We start from the raw sequence: 12,314 nt of genomic DNA, 5'->3' as shown, positions 1-12,314 counted from the left end.
TCAATTCATATTCATGTGCACACATATCCATTTCAGAGAGCACACTCCCGCGAACCTCAACCTTGTAGCGGGATTACCAGTCCAGACTAAATCCCTTGCAATATAAACTCATAGAGTATTGTCGAGATTACCAGTCCAGGCTAAATTCAAACCCTAATTCAGATTACCCGTCCGGGCTAAATCCATTTTACACATATTCTTCGGGAGGGCTATATCAGGATAGGATCACCTGTCCGGGCTAGATCCTTTTTACCGTCAATTCCTTTTCAGAGATCTATCGAATTTTCCTTTCATTCAAACGGGATTTCTTCCCATTTTATCAAATATATCAATGTTTCATAAATTTTCATACAATGAACATTCAAACCATTTTCACATAAATAACATACAATCTCAAGCATTTAAGAATATAATTCAAGTTACATGAACTTACCTTGATACTTGTTTGTAAACAATAAAAATCTACTAATCCCGAACTTTTTCCTTTCCTCGATCTAGCTTCGTATTTGAATCTTCCGGATCTAAATAAATAAATTTAATTATCAATTTAATACGTTTCATGTTCATATGCAACATTCTCTATAATTCAACTATTATTTATAGTTCATTCAAAGCTGTCTACTTGAGTCATAGTCACTAAATTATTTATAACTTGAGCTACGGAACTCCAAATTAAGATCCGTTAATTTTACTTGAAACTAGACTCATATATATTTTTACCATAAAATTTTCAGAATTTTTGGTTTAGCCAATAAGTACAGTTTATTCTTTAAATTCACCCCTGTTCTGCTGTCGACAGTTCTGACCCTTCTTCACTAAAAATTAATTATCTCTCCATAAAGAATTCAAATAATGTTCTCGTTTGTTTCTCTTAAAAATAGACTCATAAAGGATTCTATACATATAAATTTAAGCCCGTAATTGTTTTTCTTAATTTTTTTATGATTTTTCAAAGTCAGAACAGGGGAACCCGAATTCATTCTGACCTTGTCTCACAAAATTCATTATATCTCAAAATTTACAAATCCATTGCTTACACTATTTCTTCTATGGGAAACTAGACTCAATAAGCTTTAATTCTATATTTTTTTCATCTTCTAATTAGATTTATACTATTTATGGTGATTTTTAAAAGTTAGTCTACTGCTGCTGTCCAAACTGTTTTTGTGCAAGCTGTTTATTACTATTTTTCCCCTAAGCTTTTAATAAATGATAATTTCATCCCTACTCAATTAGCCTCTCAATTGAGCTGATTTTTCTCAATTAACATTTTATTCTATCACCTTAAACTAGTTTACAACCTTTAGGAATCATAATTTCAGCAATAGACTTTAATTCCAATCATTTTTACAATTAGGTCCTAAAAAAATCAATTTCTATTGAAATTACCTAATAAAATCATCTCATAAACAAATTAAAGCTTTAATTTCATTCTATTTCATCATAATATTACAGCACTCAACCATGGTGACCTTCAATTTCATCCATGACATCAAAAACTAATGAATTTAACAGTAGGACCTAGTTGTAAAAGTCTTAGAAACACAAAAATTACAAGAAAAAGGCAAGGATTAACTCACTTGGTGCAAAAATTATGAAATACCAGCTTAGAGAACCCTCCTATGGCGTTTTTAGCTGCTGGAATTGAAGAGAAATGAAGACAAATCTAGATATTTCCTATTTAGTCCTAGTTTTATTTAGTTAATTTTGCAATATTCCAATTTTACCCTTAATTTATCAATTTTTCTGCTGATTTCATACCCTTGCCATCCAACCCAAATAAATTTTGGGTCTAATTGCCTTTTAAATCCTTTCTCATTAGACCAATAAGCTATTTAATCACTCTAGCAACTTTTACACCTATTACAATTCAGTCCTTTTCATTTAATTGACTACCCAAACATTAAAATTTCCTAATGAAATTTTAATACCACATTAATAACATTTCATAAATATTTATAAAATTATTTTTGACTCGGTTTTACGAGATAGAGGTCCCGATACCTTATTTTACCCAATTTCTTTAATAATTTCTTTTTCTAACTAATCACTAAATCGATAAAAATTTCCTATCAATATTTTCATACGATTTTCCTATCATATCAATTTTCAAGCAAAAATATTGAAATAAATTTCTCTTTAAATCGGATCTATGGTTACGAAACCATTGTTCCGATAACCTTGAATTTAGGCCATTACAACTCTCCCCCCCTTTTAAGGATTTTCGTCCTCGAAAATCTTACCAGTAAAGAGGTTTGGGTATTGTTTCCTCATTGCCTCCTCCGGTTCCCATGTTGCTTCCTCAATCCCGTGCTTTTGCCACGATACTTTCACCAAATTTATCTTTTTTATTTCTAAGCTCTTTTGTCTCCCGTGCCAATATCTTGACCGGTTCTTCACTGTAAGTCATATCCGGTTGAATCTCTACTTCTGTATGAGAAATAACATTTGAAGGATCTGATCGATATCGTCGTAACATAGATACATGAAAAACATTATGGATTCTATCAAGTTCTGGTGGTAATGCCAATCGATAAGCGACCGGTCCAATTCTTTCTATTATTTCATAGGGCCCGATAAATCTTGGACTCAATTTACCCTTTCGACCGAATCGAAGAACTTTCTTCCAAGGAGATACTTTCAGAAATACCTTGTTACCGACTTGAAATTCAATCTCTTTTCGCTTAAGGTCGGCATATGATTTTTGACGATCGGAAGCTGCTTTTAGACTATCTCGAATAACCTTTACTTTTTCTTCTGTTTCCCGAATCAAATCAACCCCATGTATCTTCCTTTCACTGAGCTCTGTCCAATATAACGATGTTCTACATTTTCTACCATACAAAGCTTCATACGGAGCCATTTTAATATTAGACTGATAACTGTTATTGTAAGCAAATTCAATCAAAGGTAGATACCTCTCCCAATTACCTTCAAACTCTAGTATACAACATCAGAGCATATCTTCCAATACTTGAATTACACGCTCAGATTGACCATCTGTCTGAGGATGAAATGCAGTGCTGGAATACAACTAAGTACCCAAGGCTTCTTGCAATTTGTCCCATAAATGAGACGTAAATCGGGGATCTCTATCTGATATAATGGAGACAGGCACTCCATGTAACCTGACAATCTCAGATATGTACAGTTCAACTAGTTTATCTAAAGAATAATCCATACGTACCGGAATAAAGTGAGCTGACTTTGTTAATCGATCAACAATCACCCAAATAGCATATTTTTTCCTCGGAGACAAAGGTAGCCCCGATACAAAATCCATAGTGATTCTTTCCCATTTCCATTCCGGTATAGTAATTGGCTGAAGTAACCCCGAAGGTACCTGATGTTCAGCTTTAACTTGTTGACATATTAAACACCTTGATACAAACTCAGAGATATCACGTTTCATTCCCGACCACCAGTACATCTTTTTCAGATCATTATACATTTTATTACTCCCCGGATGTACAGACATAGTACTACTGTGGGCCTCGCGTAGAATCTTCTGTATGAGCTCTAAATTCTGAGGTACATATACCCTACCTCTGAATAATAAACAATCATCAGAACAAATCTGAAATTCAGAATCATTACCTGACTCACACTGTGCCCGTTTAACCTGTAACTTCTCATCATTCTTCTGAGCTTCACATATTTGCTGTAAAAATGTCAGTTTAGCTCTCAATTCAGCTAGGATTGAACCATCATCAGTCAATGATAACCGGGTATTCATAGCTCGTAAAGCAAACAGAGATTTCCGGCTCAAAGCATCAGCTACAACATTAGCCTTACCCGGATGGTAATCAATAATCAAATCATAGTCCTTTATTAGTTCAAGCCACCTGCGCTGTCTCAAATTCAAATCTTTCTGTGTCATCAAATATTTCAAGATTTTATGATTAGTATAAATATGACATTTCTCACCGTACAAGTAATGCCGCCATATCTTCAGCACAAATACAATAGCAGCTAATTCAAGATCATGTACTGGGTAATTTCTTTCATGTGGTTTAAGTTGTCTTGAAGCATAGGCTATTACTTTACCTTCTTGCATCAAAACACAACCTAAACCATTTAATGAGGCATCACCGTAAATAACAAATTCCTTACCCGGTTCAGGCTGCACTAATACAAGTGCTTTTGTTAATAGGTCTTTCAATTAGTTGAAACTTTGTTGACATTCATCAGTCCACTCGAACTTTACATCTTTCTGCAATAATCGAGTCATTGGAGAAGCTATCATAGAGAATCTTTGTACAAATCTTCGATAATAACCAGCTAAACCCAAGAAACTTCTAACTTCAGATACATTCTTCGGTGGACTCCAATTGACAATAGCTGAGATTTTACTTGGATCGACCCTGATGCCTTCGGCAGATACAATGTGTCCAAGAAAACTCATTTCTTGAAGCCAAAATTCACATTTACTGAATTTAGCATACAACAGCTTCTCTCGTAGAATTTGCAATACAATTCTCAAATGTTCTGCTTGTTCTTCTTCATCCCGAGAATAAACCAAAATATCATCAATGAATACTACTACAAATCTGTCTAAGTACGGTCTGAATATCCGGTTCATCAAATCCATGAATACTGCAGGAGCATTAGTTTGCCCAAACGGCATAACTAGAAACTCATAATGCCCGTACCTGGTTCTAAAGGCAGTTTTTGGCACATCTGACTCCTTTACCCGTAACTGATAATAACCTGATCGAAGATCAATCCTTGAAAACATAGTAGCACCTTTCAGCTGATCAAATAAATCATCAATCCGGGGTAACGGGTACTTATTCTTTATGGTTACTTTATTAAGCTGCCGGTAGTCGATACACAATCTCAAAGACCCATCTTTCTTTTTCACAAACAGAACCGGAGCACCCCAAGGTGAATGACTCGGTCGAACAAAACCCCTGTCAACAAACTCTTGCAACTGTGTCTTTAACTCTTTTACTTCTATAGGAGCCATCCGGTACGGAGCTATGGAGATCGGAGTAGTTCCCGGAATCAAATCTATAAAAAATTCCATTTCTCTTTCTGGTGGCAATCCTGGTAATTCTTCTGGAAACATATCGGAAAATTCACATACCACTGGAACTGCCTGTATCTTTGACTCAGATACCTTGGTGTCGAGTACATAAGCCAAGTAAGCATCATACCCCTTTTTGACATACCTCTGTGCTTCCATTACTGAAATCATATCAGATAACCCTTCTGTCTGATCAGATTTAACCCGGAGCAACTCACCATTCTGACATTTTAGCACAATATATTTTTGTTTACAATTTACTACTGCATCATGCTGAGTTAACCAATCCATACCCAATATCACGTCAAATTCATCAAATGGCAGTAACATCAAATCAGCCGGGAAACAATAACCTCTTACCATCAGTAGACAATTTTTACAAATTTTATCCACTAACACAGACTGGCCCAGGGGGTTTGAGACTTTAACCACAAATTCAGTAGGTTCAACAGATAAATTTTTAACAATTGCAAATTTAACACATATATATGAATGTGTAGAACCAGGATCAATCAATGCAGTAATATCAGTATCAAGTAAAGAAAATGTACCAGTAATAACATCGGGTGATGAAGCATCTTCTCTGGCACGAATGGCATATGTCCTAGCAGGTGCTCGTACCTCAGGCCTACCTATAGTATCTTTTGTAACTCCTCGACTACCACTGACATTACCGGATGGTCGAGGTGGTCTGCCCCTCGAAACTAGATTACTCGGCTTCGATATATGTTCAACTTCTTTTTCAACCCTTTCTGGACAATCTCTGAGGAAATGGTCAAAAGAACCACATCGGTAACAAGCCCACTCTTAAATCGGCATTCACCAAAATGAGCTTTATTACAGTACTGGCATCTCGGTTTAGGAGTGCCAACACTGCCAACACTGGTCACTGATGGAGTAGAAGGCCTTGGATTAGTGCGTTGAGAACCTCGCTCTTTGCCCGAATACCCAATGGCTGAAGTAGAACGATCCTGATATTTCTTCAATTTCTTTGAAGCAGAAAACTGGGATTTTCCCATCGGTCTTTTACTAAAAATTCGAGCTTCCCTCTCAGCCTGTTTCTTTTCTTTGCTCAATTCTTCTGCTTTATAAGCTCTCTCTGCCAATGTAGCAAACTCTCGAATTTCAAGAATTCCGATCAGTAACTTAATGTCTTCATTCAACCCTTCTTCGAATCGTTTGCACATTTCAGCTTCTGACTGTACCCATTATCGAGCATATTTACTCAATCGAACAAATTCTCTTTCATATTTAGATACTGATCTATTGCCCTGTTTCAGCTCAAGAAATTCTTTTCTTTTCTGGTCAAGGAACCTCTGGCTGATATATTTTTTTCTGAACTCGGTCTGAAAGAATTCCCATGTAATTTCTTCTTTCGGAACAACTGAAGCTTTAGTATTCCACCAATGGTAAGCTGTATCTTTTAGCAGTGAGACGGCACATTTCAGACATTCTTCTGGTGTACAAGATAATTCTTCCAGAACCCGAGTAGTGTTTTCTAACCAGAATTCAGCCCGTTCGGAATCATTATCAACTGCTGCTCGAAATTCTTCGGCCCCATATTTTCGAATTTTATCTACTGGAGCTTTCCTTTTTTTGACAGATTCAGTACCTGTACCTTGTGGGATCTCGGGAACCGGTGGAGGAGCAGGAGGGGGAGCTTGAACTTGCTGCACTACAGTGTTAGTTCTTAAGTATTGATTAAACCATTCATTCATCATTTGAAAGAAGGCTGTTTTTGCCTTTTCCCCTCGACCCTCTGTCTCGGGCCTTCTACTGCTAGTTTCTTCTCTTTGTACTGAAGCCAGAGAATGACTCCCAGCTTCCTCAGATTGAGCTCGGTCGGATGACATTACTATAAGAAAAACACATTTTAAATGGTCAGGAGATATCACACTATCAATAATAATTTAAATGGTATGTATAGCTAATCCCGTATTTGCTACATCAGTCCTAGAACCGGCTAAACCGTAGCTCTGATACCAATAAATGTAATACCCCTACCCGTATTCATTGTTGGAATGGGGTACGAGGCATTACTGGAGTTTACGAATTAAATTTTTTTTATATTAAATATAGCCCTTTTATAAATATCTAACCTTCCCTGTAATATTAAATCGAGACCAATCCACATCAACCAAATCAATTCAACATATTTTCATGATAGATTCATGCATTTATATAAGATAACGTCATCACATATCTATAACCAGGTTTGTTAACCATACTAATGGCTAACTTTACATTCATTTCACGTTAACATTTACTTTGTTAGCTTATACATGCCATTGATTTCCAAAATAAAGTTTCTTTATATACCGAAATCCTGAGGTTGACAGTGTGATGTGTCTCTGACCAAATCCGACCTCCGAGCTCTTAACACTTGATACTTGTTTGTAAACAGTAAAAATCTATTAATCCCGAACTTTTTCCTTTCTTCGATCTAGCTTCGTATTTGAATCTTCTGGATTTGGTGCAAAAATTATGAAATACCAGCTTAGAGAACCCTCCTATGGCGTTTTTAGCTGCTGGAATTGAAGAGAAATGAAGAGAAATCTAGATATTTCCTATTTAGTCCTAGTTTTATTTAGTTAATTTTGTAATATTCCAATTTTACCCTTAATTTATCAATTTTTCTGCTGATTTCATACCCTTGCCGTCTAGCCCAAATAACTTTTGGGTCTAATTGCCTTTTAAATCCTTTCTCATTAGACTAATAAGCTATTTAATCACTCTAGCAACTTTTACACCTATTACAATTCAGTCCTTTTCATTTAATTGACTACCCAAACATTAAAATTTCCTAACGAAATTTTAATACCACATTAATAACATTTCATAAATATTTATGAAATTATTTTTGACTCGTTTTTACGAGATAGAGGTCCCGATACCTTATTTTACCCAATTTCTTCAAAAAAAAAATTTTCTAACTAATTACTAAATCGATAAAAATTTCCTATCAATATTTTCATACGATTTTCCTATCATATCAATTTTCAAGCAAAAATATTGAAATAAATTTCTCTTTAAATCGGATCTATGGTTACGAAACCATTGTTCCGATAACCTTGAATTTAGGCCATTACAATAATTCCTCCAGAACCCGAGTAGTGTTTTCTAACCAGAATTCAGCCCGTTCGGAATCATCGTCAACTGCTGCTCGAAATTCTTCGGCCTCATATTTTCGAATTTTATCTACTGAAGCTTTCCCTTTTCTAACAGATTCAATACCCGTACCTTGTGGGATCTCGAGAACCGGTAGAGGAGCAGGAGGGGGAGCTTGAACTTGCTGCACTAGAGGGTTAGTTCTTAAGTATTGATTAAACCATTCATTCATCATTTGAAAGAAGGCTGTTTTTGCCTTCTCCCCTCGACCCTCTGTCTCGGGCCTTCTACTGCTAGTTTCTTCTCTTTGTACTGAAGCCAGAGCATGACTCCCAGCTTCCTCAGATTGAGCTCGGTCGGATGACATTACTATAAGAAAAACACATTTTAAATGGTCAGGAGATATCACACTATCAATAATAATTTAAATGGCATGTATAGCTAATCCCGTATTTGCTACATCGATCCTAGAACCGGCTAAACCGTAGCTCTGATACCAATAAATGTAATACCCCTACCCATATTCATTGCCGGAATAGGGTACGAGGCATTACCGGAGTTTACGAATTATTTTTTTTTTATATTCAATATAGCCCCTTTTATAAATATCTAACCTTCCTTGCAATATTAAATCGAGACCAATCCACATCAACCAAATCAATTCAACATATTTTCAAGATAAATTCATGCATATTTATAAGATAACGTCATCACATATCTAAAACCAGGTTTGTTAACCATACTAATGGCTATCTTTACATTCATTTCACGTTAACATTTACTTTGTTAGCTTATACATGCCATTGATTTCCAAAATAAAGTTTCTTTATATACCGAAATCCTGAGGTTGACAGTGTGATGTGTCCTCGACCAAATCCGACCTCCGAGCTCATAACACTACAAAACAAGGAAAAAGGAAACGGGGTAAGCACTTTGTGCTTAGTAAGCTCAAGTAACAAGAATTATACTTACCTAATATTTTCAATACAATATAATAAACATTCATATATCCATTCAATGCATTATTACCCTAACATGCACAAACTCAACATTCAAGTTAGTACAATAATTTCCATGTATCAATAATATATATACCATGATTGATGAGCTCGTCAATACCATGATTTCCATTTCCTTGTTATTTTTCCATATTTATCCCGTTGAATTTATCGAAATTTCAATGGATTTTCAGAGGTACACATTTATTGTACAATTCCGGGTCCGTCAATTCATATTCATGTGCACACATATCCATTTCAGAGAGCACACTCCCGCGAACCTCAACCTTGTAGGGGGATTACCAGTCCAGACTAAATCCCTTGCAATATAAACTCATAGAGTATTGTCGGGATTACCAGTCCATGCTAAATTCAAACCCTAATTCGGATTACCCGTCCGGGCTAAATCCATTTTACACATATTCTTCGGGAGGGCTATATCAGGATAGGATCACCCGTCCGGGCTAGATCCTTTTTACCGTCAATTCCCTTTAAGATATCCATCGAATTTTCCTTTCATTCAAACGAGATTTCTTCCTATTTTATCAAATATATCAATGTTTCATAAATTTTCATACAATGAACATTCAAATCATTTTCACATAAATAACATACAATCTCAAGCATTTAAGAATATAATTCAAGTTACATGAACTTACCTTGATACTTGTGTGTAAACAATAAAAATCTACTAATCCCGAACTTTTTCCTTTCCTCGATCTAGCTTCTTATTTGAATCTTCCGGATCTAAATAAATAAATTTAATTATCAATTTAATACATTTCATGTTCATATGCAACATTCTCTATAATTCAACTATTATTTATAGTTCAGTAAAAGCTGTCTACCTGAGTCATAGTCACTAAATTATTTATAACTTGAGATACGGAACTCCAAATTAAGATCCGTTAATTTTCCCTGAAACTAGACTCATATATATTTTTACAATAAAATTTTCAGAATTTTTGGTTTAGCCAATAAGTACAGTTTATTCTTTAAACTCACCCCTGTTCTGCTGTCGACAGTTCTGACCCTTCTTCACTAAAAATTAATTATCTCTTCATACAGAATTCAAATAATGTTCTCGTTTGTTTCTCTTAAAAATAGACTCATTAAGGATTCTAGACATATAAATTTAAGCCCATAATTGTTTTTCTTAAATTTTTTTATGATTTTTCAAAGTCAGAACAGGGGAACCCGAATTCATTCTGACCTTGTCTCACAAAATTCATTATATCTCAAAATTAACAAATCCATTGCTTACACTATTTCTTCTATGAGAAACTAGACTCAATAAGCTTTAATTCTATATTTTTGTCATCTTATAATTCGATTTCTACAACTTATGGTGATTTTTAAAAGTTAGTCTACTGCTGCTGTCCAAACTGTTTGTGTGCAAGCTGTTTATTACTATTTTTCCCCTAAGCTTTTAATAAATGATAATTTCATCCCTACTCAATTAGCCTCTCAATTGAGCTGGTTTTTCTCAATTAACATTTTATTCTATCACCTTAAACTAGTTTACAACCTTTAGGAATCAGAATTTCAGCAATAGACTTTAATTCCAATCATTTTTACAATTAGGTCCTAAAAAATCAATTTCTATTGAAACTACCTAATAAAATCATCTCATAAACAAATTAAAGCTTTAATTTCATTCTATTTCATCATAATCTTACAGCACTCAACCATGGTGACCTTCAATTTCATCCATGAAATCAAAAACTAATGAATTTAATAGTAGGACCTAGTTGTAAAAGTCTTAGAAACACAAAAATTACAAGAAAAAGGCAAGGATTAACTCACTTGGTGCAAAATTTATGGAATACCAACTTAGAGAACCCTCCTATGGCGTTTTTAGCTGCTGGAATTGAAGAGAAATGAAGAGAAATCTAGATATTTCCTATTTAGTCCTAGCTTTATTTAGTTAATTTTGCAATATTCTAATTTTACCCTTAATTTATCAATTTTTCTGCTGATTTCATACCCTTGCTGTCCAGCCCAAATAAATTTTGGGTCTAATTCCTTTTAAATCCTTTCTCATTAGACTCTTAAGCTATTTAATCATTCTAGCAACTTCTACACCTATTACAATTTAGTCCATTTCATTTAATTGACTACCCAAACATTAAAATTTCCTAACGAAATTTTAATACCACATTAATAACATTTCATAAATATTTATAAAATTGTTTTTGACTCGGTTTTTCGAGATAAAGGTCTCGATATCTTGTTTTTACCCAATTTCTTCAATAATTTCTTTTTCTATCTAATCACTAAATTGGTAAAATTTTTCTATCAATATTTTCATACGATTTTCCTATCAGATCAATTTTCAAGCAAAAATATTGAAATAAATTTCTCTTTAAATCGGATCTATGGTTACGAAACCATTGTTCCGATAACCTTGAATTTAGGCCATTACAGAATTTCCATAGCTACCAAGAGATAAAAATGTTAAGGAGACTATTGGAAGTTAGAATATCAAGTTGGATTCAAGAAATGGAAGCTAAAGGAGAGAGAAAATCAAGATGAAGATTGAAATCAATAGAAAAAGGTAAGAACATCATGATTTCAATATATTTTTAAGTTTGATATTATTGAAAAAGCATGGGATTAATGTTAATGTAGAGTTTCCTTACATATGTTCCTATGTTCTTGATATGTTAGTGAAGAGAAAATAAGAGAAAGTGATGAGAAATAGTGTAGAAAAAGAAAATAAGGGTGTTATAAACATGGTAATTAATATCTTGCACTAAAACAGTTTTGGACAGCAGCAGTAGTCTAACTTTGAAAAATCACAAAAAATTGTAGAAATCGAATTATAGGATGAATAAAATATGAAATTAAATATTATTGAGTCTAGTTTCTTATAGAAGAAATTATGTAAGCAATGGAATTTTAAATCATGAGATATAATAAATTTTGTGAGATAAGGTCAGAATGATTTCGGGTTCTCCTGTTTTGACTTTGGAAAATCATAAAAAAATTGGAGAAAAATAATTAGGGGCTTAAATTTATATGTTTAGAATCTTTAATGAGTATATTTTCCAAAGAAATAAAATGAAACATCATTCGAATTCTGTACGAGGAGATAATTAATTTTTAGTGAAGAAGGGTCAAAACTGTCAGACAGCAGAATAGAGGTAACTTTAAAGAATAAACTGTACTTATTGGCT

Source organism: Gossypium hirsutum, chromosome A05, assembly GCF_007990345.1.
Source record: "Gossypium hirsutum isolate 1008001.06 chromosome A05, Gossypium_hirsutum_v2.1, whole genome shotgun sequence".
Lineage (NCBI taxonomy): Eukaryota > Viridiplantae > Streptophyta > Magnoliopsida > Malvales > Malvaceae > Gossypium > Gossypium hirsutum.
The sequence above is the reverse complement of the archived record's forward strand: the minus strand, read 5'-3'. Positions refer to the sequence as shown.